Raw genomic sequence first — 22119 nt, 5'->3', positions numbered from 1 at the left:
CAGTTGGTAGAATACAGGACTCTTGATCTCAGGGTTGTGAGTTCAAGCCCCATGTTGGGTATAGAGCCTATTTGAAAAAAAAAAAAAAGAGAGAGTTCTTAACCAGCTACCACTCCAAGGGCATGGTAAAAAGGCAACAGATTAAGATGCCCAATCTTTCTGTGAAAGAGGCCTATTATCTTATATTCAGAGCTGTGGCCTGAGCAGCTGAATGTCATCCTCTCTGGAGACCTTGGAGAGGAGGTGCTATCATTGGGCTTTCTTTCTGCCACTCTCTAGAGCTCAGTATCTTCCAGAGAGAAGCTTGTACTCATATCTGGTGCCCTGGTGTTTATGCCCAGTGCATGGTATTTGAGGCTACTGCCCAATGTCCCTTGATCCCCTAAATCTGGTGGGCAATAGGGCTTGTGTTCCTTGGGTCCCAGGAAGGTGACTGCAACAATCAGAGGCAGTTCTTGGCTGGCTACTATCCCTAGGGCACAGTGCAGACAGCAGAGTGAAACACATCACCAATCTCTGTGAACAAGGCCTGTTTGCTTATCCTGGAGTTTCAGGCTGAGAGGCAGGCTCCAGGTTTGGCACACATCTAGAGGCCTGCTGAGCTGCTTTCCGGGGATGGAGGCTGGTGGATGCCATCTTTGCTCTCTGCTTCTGCTTTGCTATATAGGTTGCCAGTATCTCCCAGAAAAGTGCTTGTACACTCATCTGGTGGCCTAACTCTTGTAGCTGCTGCCCAGGGGACACCTCTAGATCATATGGCTCTGGTGGCTAGTGAGGCTTACGCTTGCAGTCCCACAGGACTATATTATTTGCATACTCTAAAAGCTGCTGCCCATGGGTCTCACTTTCAATCAGTCTGAATCTAGGTGCTGACTGAGATCCTCCCTTTTGGGACACTGAGAGGTCTTAGCATACCCTCAAGTACTGATAGCCACTAAAAATAAAGTAAGCTGCTTGGACAATCATAAAGGTGTGAGAAACAATGAAGAGCTAGGGCAAGGTTAAACAATAAGCTTCATCTTGTACATGATGCCCTTCCTTGAAGATTGGGAGATGTGGCTGTTTTATGTAATACATACAAACCAACAGAGAGAATCAAGGAAAATAAAGACACAGAGAGGAATATGTTCCAAACAAACAAACAAACAAACAAAAGATAAAACTTCAAAAAAAATGTTAATGAAACAGAGATAAGTGCTTTACCTGATAAAGAGCTCAAAGTCATGGTCATAAAGATATTCATCAATCTCAGGAGAAGAACAGATGAACAAAGTAAGAATTTCAACAAAGAGAAAATATAAGAAGGTACCAGAAAAGAAGTCACAGAGCTGAAGAATACAATAACTGAAATGAAAAACACAACAGAGAAGTTCAACAACAGCCTAGATGAAGCAGAAGAATCAGTGAACTTAAAGATAGGGTCCTGGAACTCACCCAACCAAAGCAGCAAAAATGAAAAAAAGAAAAAAAGTAAAGAGAGCCTAAGGGACTTGTAGGACAACACCAAGTGTCCAACATTCACATTTAGGTGTTTCAGAAGAGAAAAAGAGGCAGAAAACTTATTTAAAGAAATGACGACGGTGGCGCCTGGGTGGCTCAGTCATTAGGTATCTGCCTTCAGCTCAGGTCATGATCCCAGGGTCCTGGGATCAAGCCCTGCATCGAGCTCCCTGCTTAGCGGGAAGCTTGCTTCTCCCTCTCTCACTCCCCCTGCTTATGTTCCCTTTCTCACTGTGTCTCTCTCTGTCAAATAAATAAATACAATCTTAAAAAAAAAAAAAAAGAAAGAAAGAAATGATGACAGAAAACTTCCCTAACCTGGGGAATGAAACAGACATCAAGATCAAGGAAGCCCAAGACGTTTCAAAGAAGATGAACCCAAAGGGACCCATACCAAGACCCATTATGATTACAGTATCAAAAGTTAAGATAAGGAGAAATCTTAAAAGCAGCAAGAGAAAATAACTTGTTACATATGAGGCTATCAGAAGATTTTTCAATGGAAACTTTGTAGGCCAGAAGGGAGTGGCATGATATATTCAAAATGTGAAAGAAAAAAAAACACCACCAACTAAGAATACTCTACCTGGCAGTTATCATTTAGAATGAAAGGAGAGAGAGAGTTTTCTTTTCTTTTTAAAAAGATTTTATTTATTTGACAAAGAGAGACAGCGAGAGAGGGAACACAAGCAGAGGGAGTGGGAGCGGGAGAAGCAGGCTTCCCGCTAAGCAGGGAGCCCGATGTGGGGCTCGATCCCAGGATCCTGGGATCATGACCTGAGCCGAAGGCAGACACCTAACGACTGAGTCACCCAGGTGCCCTGAGAGAGTTTTCAACACAAGCAAAAGTTAAGGAGTTTACCACTAGACTGGCCATACTAGAAATGTTAAAGGGACTTCTTTAAGCTGAAAATGAAAGGGTACTAACTGGTAACAGGAAAACATGAAAGTAGAAATCTAACTCGTAAAAGCAAATATAAAGTAAAATTCAGAAAAATCTAATCTTGAAAGGCAGTGTGCTATGCACTTATAAAGCTAGTATGAGGGATGCCTGGGTGGCTCAGTTAAGCATCTGCCTTTGCCTCAGGTCATGATCCCGGGGTCCTGGGATGGAGTCCCACATCAGGCTCCTTGCTCAGCGGGGAGCCTGCTCCTCTGTATGCCTGCCACTCCCCTGCTTGTGCTCTCTCTCTCTGACAAATAAATAAAATCTTTTAAAAAAAAGCTAGTATGAAAATTAAAAGACAAAAGTAGTAAAAAGAACTATACAATAACCTAAGAAATACACAAGACAAAAAGATGTAAATTGTGACATCAAATGGTGTGTGACACATGGTGTGTGAGGGGGATAAAAATGCAGAGATTTAGAATGTGTTCAAACTTAAGTTGTTATCAAATTAAAACAGACTGTTACAAATATAACTTGTTTTATGTAAGCCTCATGATAACCACAAAGCAAAACTGAACAGTAGATACATAAGATAAAGGAATCTATCCATACCACTACAGAAATATCAAATCATAAAAGAAAAGAGCAAGAAAGGAACAGAAGGATTAAAAAATAACCAGAAAACAATTAACAAAATTAAAATAAGTACATACCCATTAATAGTTGCTTTAAATGCAAAAGGACTAACAACTCTAATCAAGAGACATAGTGGGTGAATGTATAAAAAAACAAGACCTATCAATGTGCTGCCTATAAGATATTCACTTCAGATGTAAGGACACAGACCAAAAGTGAAAGGATGGAAAAAGATACTCCATGCAAATGAAAACCAAAAGAAAGTTGGGGTAACTATACCAATTCCTGACAAAAAAGACTTTAAAACAAAGACTATAATAAGAGACAAATATATTGCACAATGATAAAGGGGTCAATCCATTTGTATTGAAAATCCAAACATTTGTAAATATTTATGCACCCAGCACAGGAGCACCTAAATATAGAAATGAAATATTAACAGGCCTGAAGGGAGAAATAGATAGCAATACAATAATGGTATGGTACTTTAACACCCACTTTTCTCAATGGATAGATCATCCACAAAGAAAATCAATAAATAAGGAAACATTATTGCCCTTAAATAACACATTAGACTAGATGGACTTAACAGATATATATAGAACATTTGATCCAAAAGCAACAGAATACACGTTCTTCTGATGCACACACGGAACATTCTCCAGGACAGATCATAGGTTAGTCCACAAAAAAAGTCTGAAAGAAGACTGAAATCATATCAGGCATCTTTTACAACCACAATGGTACAGAACTAGAAATTAATTACAAGAAGAAAACTGGAAAATTCACAACTATGTGGAGATTAAACAACATGCTACTAAAAAACCAAAGGATCAAAGAAGAAATCAAAAGGAAAATAAAAAATAGGGGTGGCTCAGTTGGTTAAGTGTCTGACTCTTGGTTTCAGCTTAGGTCCTGATCTCATGGGTTGTGAAATAGAGCCCCAAATTGGGCTCCGTACTCAGCAGAGTATGCTTGGATATTCTTTCCCTCTGCCCCTCTCCCTGCTCACGTGTGCTCTCTCTCTCTCTCTCTCAAATAAACAAATCTTTAAAAAAAAGATACCTCGAGGGGTGCCTGGGTGGCTCAGTCGTTGGGCGTCTGCCTTCGGCTCAGGTCATGATCCCAGGGTCCTGGGATCGAGCCCCACATCGGGCTCCCTGCTAGGCGGGAAGCCTGCTTCTCCCTCTCCCACTCCCCCTGCTTGTGTTCCCTCTCTCGCTGTGTCTCTCTCTGTCAAATAAATAAAATCTTAAAAAAAAAAAAAAAAGATACCTCGAGACAAATGAAAATGGAAATACAACATCTCAAAACTTACAGGATGCAGCAAAAGCAGTTCTAAGAAGGAAGTTCATATTGATAAGCACCTACATCAAGAAACAAGAAAGATCTCAAATAAATGATCTAACTTTACACCTCAAGGAACTAGGAAAAGAAGAACAAATGATGCCCAAAGTTAGTACAAGGAAGAAAATAACAACAAATAGAATGGAAATAAGTGAAATAGAGACTAAAAAGACAATAGAAAAGATCAATGAAACTAAGAGCTGGTTCTTGGAAAAGATAAACAAAATAAACCATAAGCTAGACTTAACCAAGAAAGAGGAGACTCAAATAAATAAAATCAGAAATGAAAGAGGAGATGTTACTGATAACACAGAAATACAAAGATTCATAAGAGACTGCTATGAACAATTATATGACAACAAACTGGACAACCTAGAAGAAATGGAGAAATTCCTAGAAACATACAACTTTACAAGACTGAATCATTATGAAATAAAAAATCTCAATAGACTGATTATGAGTAAGGTGATGGAATTAGTAATCAAAAACGTCCCATAAACAAAAGTGTAGGACCAGATGGTTTCACTGGTGAATTCTAACAAATATTCTAAGAAGAATCAATACTAAATCTTCTCAAACTCTTCCAAAAAAGAGAAGAAAAGGGAACACTTCTAAACTCATTTTTTAAGGCCAACATTACCTGATACCCAAACCAGACAAAGATGCCTCAAGAAAAGAAAATTATAGGCCAATATGACTGATGAATATAAATGCAAAAATCCTCAACAAAATATTAGTAAACTGAATTAAAAAATACATACACCATGATCAAGTGGGATTTATTCCAGAGATGCAAGGGTGGTTCAACACATGCAAATTAATCAACTTGATACTACATTAACAAAATGAAGGATAAAAATCATATGATCATCTCTTGCAAAAAAAGCATAAGACAAAATTCAACATTTTATGATAAAAATGCCAAACAAGGTGGATATAGAGGGAATGTATCTCAACATAATCAAGCCTGTTTGTGACAAGGCCACAGCTAACATCATACTCATTTAAGATCAGGAACAAGACAAGGACGCACACTCTTGCCAGTTTCATTCAACACAGTATTGGAATTCCTAGCTAGAGCAATTAGGCAAAAATAAATAATTAAATAAATAAAAGGCATGCAAACTGCCAAGGAAGAATAAAATAGTCACTACTTGCAGATGACATGATATGATATATAGAAAACCCTAAAGACTCTACCAAATAAACTGTGAGAAGGGGCACCTGGGTGGCTCAGTTGTCAAGTGTCTGCCTTCAGCTCAGGTCCGTGATCCCAGCGTCCTGGGATCGAGCCCTGCATTGGGCTCCCTGCTCAGTGGGAAGCCTGCTTCTCCCTCTCCCACTCCCTCTGCTTGTGTTCCTGTTCTCACTATCCCTCTCACTGTCAAATAAATAAATAAAATCTTAAAAAACAAACAAACAAACTCTGTGAGAAATAATAAATTTAGTAGGGATGTCTGGGTGGCTCAGTTGGTTAAATGTCTGCCTTCAGCTCAGGTGGTGATCCCGGGGTCCTGGGATAGAGTCCTGCATGCAGCTCCTTGCTCAGTGGGGAGCTTGCTTTGCCATCTGCCTGCTGCTGCCCCTGCTTGTGCTCTCTTTCTCTCTGCCTCTGACAAATAAATAAATAAAATCTTAAAAAAAATAAATTTAGTAAAGTTGGAGAATACAATATCAATATACAAAAATTTGTTGCATTTCTATACACTAATAACGAACTATCAGAGAATACAAAAATTTGTTGCATTTCTATACACTAATAACGAACTATCAGAGAAATTAAGAACACAACTGCCTTTACAATTGCATAAAAAAGAATAAAATACCTAGGAATAAATTAGACCAAGGAGGTGAAAGGCCTGTACATTGAAAACTGTAAGATGCTGATGAAAGAAACTGAAGACACAAATAAATGGGAAGCTATTCTGTGCTCATGGATTGGAAAAATTTATATTGTTAAAATGTCCATCCTAGCCAAAGCAATCTACAGATTCAATGCAATCTCTTATTAAAATTCAAATGGCATTTTTCATAGAAATAAAACAATCTCAAAATTTGTTTGGAATCACAAAAAACCCCAAATAACCAAGGCGATCTTGAGAAAGAAGAACAAAGCTGGAGGCATCATGCTTTCTGATTTCAAACCATATATACAGAAATCAAAACAGTATGATACTGACACAAAAACAGACTTGCAGATCAGTGGAACAGAATACAGAGGCTAGAAATGAACCCACACAAATACGGTCAATTAATTTACGACAAAGGAGACAAGAATATGCAAAGGAAAAAGAGCAGTTTCTTCAACAAATTGTGTTGGGAAAACTGCAAAGCCACATGCAAGAGAATGACACTGAACCACCATCTTATACCACACACAAAAAATTACTCAAAATGAATTAAAGACTTGAATATAAGACCTGAAACCATAAAACTCCTTGAAGAAAACATAGGTGGTAAGTTCCTTAATAATGGTCTTGGTGGTGATTTTTTTGGATTTGACTCCAAAAGTAAAAGCAACAAAAGCAAAAATAAACAAGGGGGATTACATCAAACTAAGAGAACTGCACGCTAAAAGAAACCATTAATAAAATGAAAAGGCAACCTACTAAATGGGAAAAAATATTTGCAAATTATATATCTTATAAGGACCTAATACTCCAAAATATATAAAGAACTAATACAACTCAATAGCAAACAAACAAAAAATTCCATTTAGAAAGGCAGATGATTTGAATAGAAATCCTTCCAAAGACAACATACAGAAGGCCAATAGGTACATGAAAAGGTGGTCAGCATCAGTAATCATCAGGAAAATGCAAATCAAAACCACAATTAGATCACTTCCCACCTGTTAGAGTGGCTATTATCAAAAGATAAGAAATAACAAATGTTGGTGAGGATATGAAGGAAAAACCCTTATGCACTGTTGGTAGAAATTTAAATTGCAACCATATGGAAACAGTATAAAAATCCTCAAAAAATTTAAAACAGAATTACTATATGATCCAACAATTCCACTTCTGGATATTTATCGGAAGGAAATGAAAACATTAACTTAAAATGATATATTCACCCCATGTTCATTGCAGCATTATTTACAATACCCAAGACATGGAAGCAACCTAAGTGTCCATCAATAGTGTATAAATAAATACACTAGAATATTATTCAGTCATAAAAATGAGGGAAATCCCGCCATTTGCAACAACATGGATGGACCTTGAGGATATTATGCTAAGTTACATAGAGAAAGACAAATACCGTATCACCTCCCCTATATGGGAAATCTAAAAACATAGTAACATACAAACACAAAATCAAACTCAAAGATACAGAGAATAGATTATGCTTGCCAGAGGCAGGCGATGAGGGTAGGCGAAATGTATGTAGGCGGTTAAAAAGTATAAACCCACAGTTATAAAAGAAATGAGTCAGGGGTGCCTAGGTGGCTCAACTGGTTAAGGGTCGAACTCTTGATTTCCGCTCGGGCCTTGGTCTCAGGGTCGTGAGATAGAGCCCTGCATTGTTGGGCTCCGTGCTCAGCGGGGAGTCTGCTTGAGATTCTCTCCTTCTCCCTCTACCCCTCCCCCCCATTAAACAAATCTTTGAAAAAAAGGAAGTCAGTAATGGGATATAAAGTACAGAATGGTGACTACAGTAATATTGTATAGCTGAAAGTTGCTAAGGGAGATCTTAAAAGTTCTCATCAAAAGAAAAAAGTTTTGTAACTATGTAGGTTGATGGATGTTAACTAGACTTGCTGTGATGATCATTTTGCAATATATACAAATACCAAATCATTATATTGTATCCCTAAAACTAATATGTTAATATGTCAACTATAAAAAAGGATATGTGTAATACTTACCCCTAGAACCCATGAATGTGAATTTATTTGGAAAAAGGGTGTTTGCAGAGTAATTAAGTTAAGGATATTGGGATGAGATCATTCTAGATTAACCAGGTAGGCCCTCAATCCAGTGACAAGTGTCCTTATGACTAGAGGAAAAACACAGAGGCATAGGGGAGAAGATACAGAGAAAGAACAGAAGGCCACACAAAGAGGGAGGCAGAGACTAGAGTTATTAGCTATAAGCCAAGGAATGCCTGGAGCTACCAGAAACTGGAAGAGCCAAGGAAGGATGCTTGCCTAGAGCCTCTACGAGGAGTGTGGTCTGCCTACATCTGGATTTTGGATTTCTGCCCTCCAGAACTGTGAGAGGATGAGAGGATGATTTTCTGTTGTCCTAAGCCACTAAGATTGTGGTAATTTGTTACAGAAGCCCTGGAAAACTAACGCGATAGAAAACCAGCATCATTAAGTGTGGAAAGAAAAATTTCTCAACCCAGAATTTCAGGTCCAATTAAAATATCCTTGGAGAATAATGGAGAAATGAAGACATTTTTAGAAAAAAGAAAACGCAAAAAAAAAAAAAAAATTGTTGCCAGCAGAGATGCACTGTAAGAAATGCTAAAGGAAGTTCTTCAGACAGAAAGGAAATAATACCAGATAAAGAACTGGATATTCAGGAAAGAATAAAGAGCATCATAAATGGTAAGTAACTGAGTAAATATAAAACTATTTTTCCCTCTAACTTTGAAAAGAAATACATAATAACATTTAAAGCTTAATGCATAATTTTGCCTTGTAAGGTTTATAACGTATGCATATGTAATACATATGACATTTATGGTATAAAAGATGAGAAGGGATAAATGGATCCATATAGTTGCAAGTTTTCTATATTTTAGGTGAAGTGCTAAATATTAATTCTAAGTAGACTGTAAAGAGTTAAGGATGTATATTGCAAAGCTTAGAGCAATCGCTAAGAAAATAAGAGGCATAGCTAACAAGTTAAAACTTGGTGCTAGCTGGGTTGAGTGGAGTGCTTAAGTAGGATGTGGCAGAGGATGATAAAGATTGTTCTAAGGGAGGGGCGCCTGGGTGGCTCAGTCGTTAAGCGTCTGCCTTCGGCTCAGGTCATGATCCCAAGATCCTGGGATGGAGCCCCGCATTGGGCTCCCTGCTCCGCGGGAAGCCTGCTTCTCCCTCCCCCACTCCCTCTGCTTGTGTTCCCTCTGTTGCTGTGTCTCTCTCTGTCAAATAAATAAATAAAATCTTTTTTTTAAAGATTTTATTTATTTATTTGAGACAGAGAGAATGAGAAAGAGAGAGCACATGAGAGGGGGGAGGGTCAGAGGGAGAAGCAGACTCCCCGCCAAGCAGGGAGCCCGATGCGGGACTCGATCCCGGGACTCCAGGATAAATAAAATCTTAAAAAAAAAAAAAAAAAAAAAAAAAAAGATTGTTCTAAGGAAAAGAAACAAAAGGATTGGTAATAAAATTGCCTGTGGCAAAGGAGATTAGAATGGACATTGTAGTGGGTTGAATAGTGGTCTCCCCCCCCCACCAATATTTCTACCCAGAATGTCAGCACGTGACCTTATTTGGAATGAGGCTTTTTGTAGATGTAATTAAGTTAAAGATCTCAAGGTAAGATCATAATGGGTTAGGGTGGGCCAATGATGGGTTCCTCATAAGATACAGACACAGAGGAGAAACACAGAGAGAAAGAGAAAAAGGCCATGTGAAGACCAAGACAGAAATTGGGGTTATGAGACCACAAGACAAGGAACACCAGGAAGCACCAGAAGTTGGAAGAGGTAAGAAAGGCAAAAGAATGAAGGTGGAGCCTTACCTTATACTGTATTAAAAAAATGAACTAAAATGGATCAAAGTCTTAAATATAAGAGCTAAAACTATAAAACTCTTAGAAGAAGACAGGAGAAAGCTTCATGACATTGGATTTAGCAATAATTCTTAGATATGACACGAAAAGCATAGTCAACAACAACAAAAAATGTCAAAATTTATCTTTCATGCATAGAATGGAAGAAAATATTTGCAAATTATATATCTTCTAAGAAATTAATATCCAGAATACATAAAGAATTCCTATAACATAACAACAACAAAAAGCTGAAAAAACAACTGGATTAAAAAAATGGGTAAAGGACTTGAATAGACATTCCTGCAAAGAATGCCAATAAGTACATGAAGAGATGCTCAGCATCACTAATTATAAGGGAAATGTAAATCAAAACCACAATGACATACCACTTCACACCTGGTAGGACAGTTCTTATCAAAAACAAAACAAACAACAACAAAACAAACAAACAAAAAGAAAAAACCCCAGAAAATTACAGGTGTTGGCAAGGATGTGGAGAAATTAGAACCTTGTGCAGTTGCCGGTGGGAACGTGAAATGATACAGCCGTTGTGGAAAACAGTACAGCAGTTCCTCAAAAAAATTAAAAATAAATTACCATATGATCCAGAAACTCCACTTCTGAGTATATACCCCAAAGAACTGAAAGCAGGGATTTGAAGAGTTATTTGTACAGCCATGTTCATAGCTGCGTTTATTCAGGAGAGCCAGAAGGTAGAAGCAACCCAACTGTGAATCAATGGAAGCATGGATACACCAAATGTGGCCCATACCCGCAATGGAGTATTACTCAGCCTTAAAAAAGGAAGGGTTTCTGACACGTTTACAACATGGATGAACCTGAAGATAGTATGCTAAGTAAAATGACCCAGTGGCAAAAAACCAAATACTATGCGATTCACTTTATGAGGTACCTGAGTCAAATTCATGGAGCTAGAAAGCAGAATGGGGGTTGACAGGGGCTGGGGGAGGGGGAACGGGTAGTTAGTGTTTAATGGGTAAGACGTTCTGGAGATGGATGGTGGTGATGGTTGCACAACATGAATGTACTTAATGCCACTGTCCTGTACACTTAAAAATGTGCCAAATGATGAATTTATGTTAGGCCTATTTTACCATAATTAAAACAAAGAAAAAGAAAAAAAGAGGAAAGGAAGGACTCTCAGAGCCTTTGAGGGAGTATGGTCCTGCTCATAGCTTGATTTCAGACTTCTGGCCTCAAATTTCTGGGCACAAATTTCTGTTTAAAGCCATCAAGTTTGTGGCAATTTGTGGTGAAAGCCACAGGCAGCTAAGAGAGATTGAGACTGCAGAAGGGAAGTTAAGACAGAAATGGAAACAGAAGACTCAGGTAGAAGAGACCAGGCACTACATCATTATGATGAAGAGCTAGGGCAGCACCCCTCTGAGTGAGGCTGGGAACTGCGGACCGTGTGGCACTAGCTCAGTGAGCCCTGGTACTCCCAGGCCAGTTGTAGGCGTGAATGGCCAATGGCAGCAATCCCAGCTTGATAGAAGTATAGATATCCATGGCCTCAGACCCCTCAGGGATGAAGGTCTAGGACACCCTCAGAGGCAAGCCCTCTAGAACAGCAGAAGTGTTACAGTCAAGGTTGAGGAGGATCTAGAACATGTAGAGAGGAAGATGACAAATTACTTATAGCCTTGGGATCAACTGCAGCATTGGGGGCTGCAGCTCACCTCTCAAACCTTCCTCTTCTAAGTCTTCCCCTAGAAATTGTGACTAATCCCAATCTTACAGAGGCTGTGACAGGATGACCTTAATGTAAAATACAAGTGGATCTGGGCAGTGCTTGGGATGATCTATAACAGACACTGTTAGTGCTCCACCCACATCCCTGTAACCTCCTCCCACGATTCCATGTGCTTTCTTTTCTAATGGCCCATACTAACTACAGCGGACCCTGGAACAACACGGGTTTGAACTACATGGGTCCATTTAAGTTATACACAGATTTTTTCCCCAATACAATACAGTACTATAAATGTATTTTCTCTTCCTTGTGATTTTCCTAATATTTTTTCTCTAACTTACTGTATTTTAAGAATACAGTGTACAATACATATATAAAATCTGTTGACTGTTTTTGTTTTTGGTAAGGCTTCTGGTCAGTAGTAGGCTATAAGTTAAGTTTTGGGAGAGTCTAAAGTTATACATGGATTTTCAACGGCAGAGGGGGTTGGCAACCCTAACCCCCACGTTGCTCAAGGGTCAAATGTACTCTTTCTCAAGGGTGGCACTCCTATTGATGCAGCTTTGCCTGAAGCACAGAGAGCCAGAAGTGTCTGAAAGCTGACTGACTGCTCCAGGAGTAGGGAAGTTAGGACCAGCTCTGGGGAGTGACATCTCAGAACATCACGCAGGATCAGCCTGAAGCTGAAACTCCACTCTATGGGATTCTGCCCGAGAGTGCACCTTCCCTTTCTTGGTTCCCCACTCCCTAACGGGTTTCTCTTGGGAGTACTTCTTAATAAAGCCCTTGTGCAGTAGCCTCATCTCAGGGTCTGCTTCTGGGGAACCCAACCTGAGGCAGGGGAGAAAATGTCCTGACTTGCCCAGTTATAATCTGGCACCTGTATCTCCTAAGTGTTTCATGTCAAAGGCTGGTATCTTTTCTCATGGGCACCTTCTGGGCTTCCTATTATTCTCTGGCTAGCTCCCTGAAACCTTCCTCCCCTCTTAATCTCCTACTTCTTATGCTCTACCCCTCACAGGGGACACCTGTAGGGATCACTTCCTCCCTCCAGATGGCCCTCTTGGTCAGCAACCATTTCAAGACAATGTTTTTGTGGAATCCCCAGCTGGCCCCCACAAACATGCATGTTTGCCCCTCAGAATTTTGGAAGGCAGGCCCTTCCGGAGATGGGTACTTTCTCTCTATGGCCCCAGGCTATGTCCACTCAGCCTTTGGCCTGCCCATATATTCACATTTGCAGACATGAATGAGGAACCAGTGCCCATGTCTCCAAACTCAAGGGGACACACTTCAGTATCTGAGTGGTCCCTAAGGCACCCTGAGGTGCATCTGGGCAGTACTGGGAGGGAAGAATTCTCTAAATGTTCTTCCATCTCAGCAGATCAGTCTATAGGCCTCTCCAGTACACCATCAAAGTGGGGGATGGGCTGAAGAGCTGGCAGAATTTGTTTTTGGACAACCTTCTTCACAGGCCTTCCAAACCTCATCTAGAACTTTGCATTAAAATGGCACCTATTGTTTTCAGGTTCAAGGCCACAGCGGAAACTCCAGACTAAAAGAGTCCCCTTTTTACATCCTGTTGTGTAGATAAGGCTCCTGGTGCATATATTTTGCTCCAAGTTTGGTAATTCTGAGCCACTACTGGTTGCAAAGCTCCTCCAGTGGGGAAAAAAAAGGGAGAATCAGGCACACAACATGCCCATTCAAGTGGGAGGGAACAGAATAAGGCCATCAACAAGAGACCGTACCTGCATACACAAGCACAACTCATTGGGATTAATGCCAGAAACCTCGGTCTTATAAATTCTATGTTCTAGCAGCTAGAATCTAGTTCATCAGGAAATCCCAAATAACTTCATCCCTCTTTACCTGTTCTCTGCTGGCCTGTTTCATCAGAATTTAGGATACTCCTCAGGATAAATTTTTCAATACTTGGAACCCTCCAAGCTGCTTAGGGCCTTACAGAAGGGCCGGAGTTAGGCTCCAGCAAAAAAGTTCACACTAGAGTTGAATTATGCACTGCCCTGCCTCTCATTTTGTACCCTGCTTTCAAGCACCCATCTCATCCTCTCTAGGATGTGAGAACTGCCAGAGAGAGGGACATGCAAGCATGAAGGAATGGACTTGTTCTGGGAAATGTGAGGAGACAGAACGGAGGTGAGGGAAAGCAGAGTGAGAAACAAAGCTGGAAAGATGTACTGGAGATAGACTGTGAACAGTCTTCAGTGCTATAGTGGGTAGCCCACCACAGAGCTACTCAGGAGCGAGGAATCCCCAGATTGGGGGGACAAAGAGATTGGGACAAAGAGATTGGCTACCTGATGGTTATTTTAACCGGTATGTCCTTGGTTATTATTGAAGGGAAATCTTTTCTAAATCCAATTCTTTCACATCTATGTCAAAGACTTCTTGGCAAATGTCTAGTTTTGTTCAAGATCCTAGACTTGAGTCTGGCACTGAGGATACCAAGGCCCTTTCCACAGTCACCACAGTGATCTAGAGCAATGATCTTTGACTTTTTTTCCTCTTGTAACCCCAAAAGAATTTTGAAACATTAAGTAATTACTCATTTCTTAAAATACCTAAATTTTTTCAGCATAAATTTAAATAGTTCAGAATATGATTGTCAGTGTATTATAAATACTGACATTTATTTTATTTAATTTTTTTTTTAAAGACTTTATTTATTTATTTGAGAGAGAGAGAATGAGAGACAGAGAGCATGAGAGAGAGGAGGATCAGAGGGAGAAGCAGACTCCCCGCCGAGCAGGGAGCCCGATACGGGACTCGATCCCGGGACTCCAGGATCATGACCTGAGCTGAAAGCAGTCGCTTAACCAACTGAGCCACCCAGGCGCCCTATTTTATTTAATTTTAAAAGATTCATTTATTTAGAGAGAAAGAGAGCTCACATGGGCAGGGGGAGGGGCAGAGGAAGAGGGAGAAAGAGAAAGAATCCTCAAGCTGACCCCTGCTGAGTGTGGAGCCCAATGTGGGGCTCCATCCCAGGACCCCAAGATCATGACCTGAACCAAAATCAAAAGCTGGCAACTTGACTGAGCCACCCAGGCATCCCAATAAATACTGACCTTTAAAAATAAAGCTGCTAACTTCTCTCAATGAATTTAAATGGTATTTCATACCATTATCCTTTTAAATATACATGAACAAGCTGTTTTCTGATAGGAGGAAATTTTATATCCTTTTTTCCCTCCTTAATTCATATCTCCATTCCATTTCCCCCCAAAATTTTATGCTTGAAAGTCTTATTGCTCACCTTATCCTACTTCTCTTCTGCATGTTGTGTTATAATTTTTATTTTTGGTGACCCCAGGCTTGGAATGTTAGCAAAAAAGCTTCCTGCATTTAAATTATCATTGTAATTGTTATTAAATGCATTTGGCCAAACAATAAGTACATGGATATTTTGATAATGACTACACAGAATTTTATTACAGCTACATCTTTAAACCAACCAATAACTAAAAAAATAGTTTGCATATCCATGCATGAATATTACTTATTGCTAGAATGAGATGATTTGGTATCAAATTTATTTTTAGGTCACATTTTTATAGATGTTAGTACTTAAAAGACTTGTTTGTACAAGAAGAATGAAAGTTGTCTCCTAGCAATGTTATACAACTTCTTTGGATTCCTTCAATGTTATTACGTTAAAAATTACATAGTGATCGGTCAGCAAAATTATTTTAAATTATCATTAAAACTTAATTCAATCATCACTCAATTTTGTTGAGAGCAAAGTACTGGAAATCACCTGACTAGTAAAAGCATTTTTTCTATCATCACTGGAGAAATTCACTTTCTCAATTTCGGGAAAGCATACCTAAAAGTCTTTATCAAGAATTAATTATTAATTAAACCCATGTAGCAGAGATGATCTTATGTACTTACACATTCTACTTCATTTCCTTTTTTCTAGGTGGACAGGGAGAGTATGTTGCTTGGCCTCCCTTGCAGCTTCTCCAGGCCGTGTGATTCGGTACTGACCACTGCACAGTGAGCAGGAATGATGTGCTTCTGAGATAAGGCAGTTAATAGCTGGGTGACCCTCCCTTCTGTCCCCTCTGCCCAGCCATATCGGAGACCATGAATTCCAGACCGTGTAACAAGGTAGAAGGCTAGATAGCCCCTTTGGACTTTGCACGAACAAAACAGGTGTGTTAAGACATTATGTTCCCAGGGCGTGGAAACTTAGTAATGTGTCAGCTTGGCTAGGCTGAGCCACATTTCCCTGAATTTTGTTCCTGTGTTTCTGATTAGGGTGGGCCACAAGAGAGTAGAAGTAAAACTGAAGTCATTTTATAGCCCATATACATTGTCATTGATCTGCTCCCATACCTCCTTGGTGTGAAGAGTGGCCGGGTCTGCAATCACTCCAAGTTCCCTTACAGCCTCCTTTAGCTTCCCTGATTTCTGGGCCATGGTTGTGTGTTCAGCTCTTTGACAAAGGGCTCCAGCCTCTGCAGGACAGCCACACCACCAAGGTCAGAGGCAATGAGAACTGACAGGTTTCAGTCCATCCTTACGGACTCCAGTTTGGCTTATGCTTGCTCTCACACATCTTATTTCCATCTTCCCTTCCTGCCTGCCCCAAGGTCTTTAGGTCCAGTGTCGACTGTGAAGACAACAGGCTTACAGAGATTGCTTAATTAGATTTAACAACTACATAAGGTCAACTCCTTGTAAGAAATCCCTTAATACACTCAGTGGTTCTGCTTCTCTGACTGAATTTGGACTGATACATAGGGTTGCACAGGATTAATTTGTTACTGTGGCATAGTGTATTCTATTTTGACTAATATAACTTTTCTTTACTCTTTCACTTGGAGATATCTTCTTTCACCTGATAAGTTTAAAAAGGGTTGGGAAACACAAATATTAATTTCAATACATGTTTGCCAATAAATTAATTGGTGAAATGTTTCTATTTATTTATTTTATTTTTTTTTTAAAGATTTTATTTATTTATTTGCGAGAGAGAGAATGAGAGACAGAGAGCACGAGAGGGAGGAGGGTCAGAGGGAGAAGCAGACTCCCTGCTGAGCAGGGAGCCCGACGTGGGACTCGATCCCGGGACTCCAGGATCATGACCTGAGCCGAAGGCAGTCGCTTAACCGACTGAGCCACCCAGGCGCCCGTGAAATGTTTCTATTTATGTGCTTTAAGTGTATCTCCCTAAAAATTGTAAAACTAAAGATATAACTCATCTAACATCTATTATTGACAAAGCCAGTCTACACTATCAAACCAGTCATCCAAAAAGACTGTCAGAAAAAGTTTGGCTGTTTTTCAGTTCAAATAAATGTGCTAATCTGTATTTTATGATTACCTTATTTTTGATTCTATAGATGGATAAGACATGGAGCCTAGTCATATGGATAAATACAGTGCTGCTATCTTTAATACTTCTTTTTTTAAAATTTATTTATTTTAGAGAGAGAGAGAGAGAGAACATGAGTAGGAGGGACAGAGGAAGGAGAGGAAGAGAGAATCCCAAGCAGACTCCACACTGAGTGCAGAGCAAGACGCAGGGCTCGATCTCACGACCATGAGATCGCAACCTGAGCCAAAACCAAGAGTCGGATCAACTGTGCCACCCAGGCACCCCTTTAATACTTCTTACCACCATTCTCTTTTTTAGAGTTTCACAAGATTCTCCCCTAAGAGAACTGCATTCTTTGACATCTGTTGGAAATGAATTAAGTCAAAATTTCAGTGCAAGGAACCTGGCTGGCTCAGTTAATTGAGCATGTGACTCTTGATCTTGGGATCATGAGTTCAGCCCTACATTGGATGTGGAGATTACTTAAAAAAAAAAAAAAAAAAGGCAAATAACAATATTTTAAAAAGTGGAGGCGCCTGGCTGGCTCAGTTGGTGTAGCATGTAACTTTTGATCTTGGGGTTGTGAGTCTGAGCCCCATGTTGGGCACAGTTTACTTAAAAAAAAAAAAAAAAAAACTTAAGAAAATTTCAGTGCACTATCCCACTCTATAATGTATCTGAATTCAAAAAACCCATTAGAGGTCAAATACACCATTTTAAAATGCCAGTCTTTACCTTCAACAGTATTCAAAAGAAAGGGAAAGACCTAAAGCCCTACCAAGGGTTTATGGTGCTTTGAGTAAAAGAGAGTTCACTGAGTCCAATATGTTGAACTAGCTCACTTGCTCTCTCTTTGTGCATCTCTGTTAGTTATCTATTTCTGTGTAACAAATTAACTCAAAATCTAACAGCTTAAAATAACAAATATTCATTATCTCCTAAGTCTCTGTGGGTCAGGGATCCACAAATGACATAGACCATTGGTTCTGGCTCAGGGTCTCTCATAAGATCAAGATGTCGAATGGGGCTACAGTCATCTGAAGGACTGAATGGGGCAAGAGGAGCCACTTCTAAGGTGACCCTCTCACAGGCCTGGCAAGACAGTGTGGGTTTTGGTAGGTGGCCTCAGTTCCTTACCAGGTGGACAGCTCCACAGGGCTGCTTGAGTATCCTCATGACATGGCAGCTTGCCTCCCCCCACCGAGAGAGTAATCCAAGAGAAAGCTAGGAGGATGCCACAACACCTCATGATCTAGTTTTGAAAGTCACATACCCTCACATCTGCCATATTCTTTTTTGGGAAAATTTGATATAAAGAATTATTGTTTATATTACAAAGCTTTAATAATTGAAACAGTATGGTACTGACACAAAGACAGACACAAAGATCAATGAATCAGAATAAAGAGACAAGATAAAAGCCTACACTTACATGCAATTAATCTATGACAAAGGAGGAAAGAATATACAATGGGGAAAAGACAGTCTCCAATAAATGGTGTTGGGAAAACTGGACAGCAACATGCAAACTAATGATACTGGACCACTTTCTTACACCATACACAAAAATAAACTCAAAATGGATTAAAGACCTGAATGTGAGATCTGAAGCCATAAAGCTCCTAGAAGAAAATATATATAGGCAGTACCTTCTCTGACATCAATCTTAGCAACATTTTTCTAGATATGTCTCCTCAGGCAAAGGAAACAAAAGCAAAAATACAATATTAGGATTATACCAAAATAAAAAGCTTTTGCGTATCAAGAGGAAATCATCAACAAAATGAAAAGGCAACCTACTGAATGGGAGAAGATATTTGCAAATGATATGTCCAATAAGGGGTTAATATCCAAACTATAGAAATAAGCAACTCAACACCAAAAAAATTTGATTAAAAAAATGGGTGGAGAACCTGAATAGACATTTTTTCCACAGAAGACATACAGATGGCTAACAGATCCGTGAAAAGATGCTCAACATCATTAATCATCAAGGAAATGCAAGTCAAAACCACAATGACATGTCATCTTATACCTGTCAGAATGACTAGTATCAAAAAGAGAAATGACAAGTGTTGGTGAGGATGTGGAGGAAAAGGAACCCGCTTACACTCTTGATGGGAATGTAAATTGGTGTAGCCACAGTGGGAAACAGTATTAAGGTTCCTCAAAAAGTAAAAATAGAAATACCATATGATCCAATACTCCACTATTGGGTATCTGCCCACAGAAAACGGAAATACTAATCTGAAAAGATACATGAACTGCTATGTTTATCGTAGCATTTACAAAAGCCAAAATATGGAAGCAACTACAAGTCCATTGATAGAGGAATGGATAAAGAAGATGTGGTATACATATACAATGGAATATTACTCAGCCACAAAAAAGAATGGGATCTTGCCATTTGGGAAAACATGGATGGACCTAGAGGGTATTATGCTAAGTGAAATAAGTCAGAGAAAGACAAATACCATATGATTTCACTTATATGTGGAATCTAAAAAACAAAAGGGGGTGCCTGGGTGGCTCAGTCGTTAAGCGTCTGCCCAGTGTCCTGGGATCGAGCCTTGCATCGGGCTCCTTGCTCGGCGGGAAGCCTGCTTCTCTCTCTCCCACTCCCCCTGCTTGTGTTCCCTCTCTCGCTGTGTCTCTCTCTGTCAAATAAATAAATAAAATCTTTAAAAAAAATAAATAAAAAATAAAAAACAAAAGAAACAAAAAGCAGAAAGAACTATTAACTAGTAACAGGGTATTAAGCACTAAGGGGCAAAGACAACGCTAAATACAGAAACAGCGGTTATAGGGAGCAAGCACTACCTTTAGGGCTGAGGCAGAGTACCAAAGGAAGAAACAAACTTGGAAGAGCCCTCCCACCCCCACTGCTAGGCTGAGATTCAGACCTCACTGGGGAGAGGTTAGTTATGGGCCATTGGATGGTTGAAGTTTGCTGAGGTGCTACAGGTCGCGTCTGGCAGGCAGGAAACTGCCCCCTGAAGTGTCACTGAATTCACTGGGAAGCCACCCTCTGAATGTCCTCGCCACCTGTGTGTGTGTATGTTGGGGGCGGGGGGAGGGAGGTATGGTTCTGCAAACCATTTGCTTTTGTACACCACAAAAGCAAGAAGGAAAATAAAGTATACTAGAACTAGGAAGAGAAGATCCTTCATTTGCCTGTGTTCCTCTAGGGCTCTCTATTGACAAAATTAAGTGTTGTGCCAGCTGGCAGAGAAGAAACATTCACAGGGTCCTAGTTGGACTCCAGTATTCCAAAGTATGTAAAAGAAGAATGGAGTTTGGAACTGAGAGGCTATAAATTGGTAACGGCAAACATACGGTCTGAGGCACAAAAGTTAATGTGCTTGATTATCAAGTGCTCTCCAAGACTCCACTAAGTGTGTTTCATTATATTTACAGTATGTTTATCATACTGTCTTTGTACAATCTAAGCAATTCTGAATTCTGAATATGTTTTGGACCTCAGGGTTTCCGTTAAGGGATTGTGGACCTGACCACTTTGCTGTTAGTGGGTCTTGTAAACCCCAGAGCAGAGCTATCTGAAAAACTGGGGGAAATATGACTCAAGGACTTCTGCCTTTAGTGATGACCAAATCTAATCACCAGTTGGCTTCCAGCCTGAAGCAGTTAAAATACCTGAGAACCTGAGTTCTTGTCTGACATAAGTAATAAGACTTGGCTCAGCTTGCCTCTCATATAGCTTGGGTAAAGCTTCTATCAATATATGACTTTTTAATCACATTGAGCTCCTGGAATTTGACCTAAAAGTATTTTTTCCTCTTATGGTGGGATATGGTTTTAATAAAAGGACAGAAACCTTGAGTTATCTCCATTACAGTTCTAACAGCAGGGATTGCAAATTCAAATCTCTCTATGGGTTAGGCATACAAATTAAGTGAGTGGAGCATGCAGATATAAGACAACAGGGAGCAATGGGGACAGGAGAAATCTATAGAGCACATGCTTCATGTAAAAAAGGCAGTTGCTACTTAACCCCTGAATATTGTTGCCACACATAGCCAAAAAGCCAGAGAGTCTGAGTTTTCAAGAGAAGATGGAAATTCAGACTTTAAAATGTGAAAATGTCAAATTTTAAAACAATAAAAATGCTGTAGGGTAAACATACATATTGAGGAATTCAGCTTGTGACTCCTACCCTAACCCTATGTGCTAGGTCCTGTGGCAAATGCTGGTACCTCAGGGGTCTTGGATGGCTGTTACATTAGTAGTCCTCAATGAACCTTGACTCTCGGCATTCACAACCTTGCATAGTCCCTTTCTACATGGACTCTGGGCTTGGTTGTATGACTTGCTTTGGCCAATGGGACATTAGGAAGCATGGTGCGACTGAAGGCTTGATAATCATTTGCTCATTGGGGCTTGTCTTCTTGGAAGCTAGTCACCATGCAGAAGCATGGTGAATAAGACACCAGGTGAAGAGAGGCCCTGGAGGATGAGAAGCCATTTTGACGAGCTCCCAGCTGATTGCAGTCTCATGAGTAACCTCAGTATACTATGTGGGCCCAGCTGTGTTCAGTCAACCCACACAGTTGTAAAAATAAACCACTGTTATTTTAAGCTACTCAGTCTTGGGCATGGCTTATTATGATACACCATATAACTGAAACAAGAGGTCATTTATTCTAACTCCTGTTTTACTAACCAAGGCCCAGGCAGGGGAAGGGGCCTTGTGAAATTCAGACAGCAAGTTAGTGGCAATAACTTTCTAATTCTGTGCTTTTTCTTCCTATTGCTTTTCTTTTAATTCTTTTGGTGGAAAGCACCAGATAAGGACTACGAAACTTCAAACTCTACTGGCATGGAACTTACACTGCGCCCTGCATGCATACAAATTACTGTAATAACTTGGATCCTTAGAAATGGAAAGATTTCTAGGTCATTAAGTCCCCTCACTTGACAGGTGCAGAGA

General features: G+C 39.9%; 1 long non-coding RNA gene across 4 annotated transcripts in view; it reads right to left on the bottom strand.

Annotated features, from left to right (window-relative positions):
• LOC118016722 overlaps positions 1-22119 on the bottom strand; it is a 64025-nt gene that overhangs the window by 40473 nt on the left and 1433 nt on the right. The window lies entirely within an intron of this gene.

The sequence above is a fragment of the Mirounga leonina genome, unplaced genomic scaffold, assembly GCF_011800145.1.
Source record: "Mirounga leonina isolate KUSES-001 unplaced genomic scaffold, KU_Mleo_1.0 Mir_104, whole genome shotgun sequence".
NCBI classification, from domain to species: domain Eukaryota; kingdom Metazoa; phylum Chordata; class Mammalia; order Carnivora; family Phocidae; genus Mirounga; species Mirounga leonina.
The sequence above is the reverse complement of the archived record's forward strand: the minus strand, read 5'-3'. Positions and strand labels throughout refer to the sequence as shown.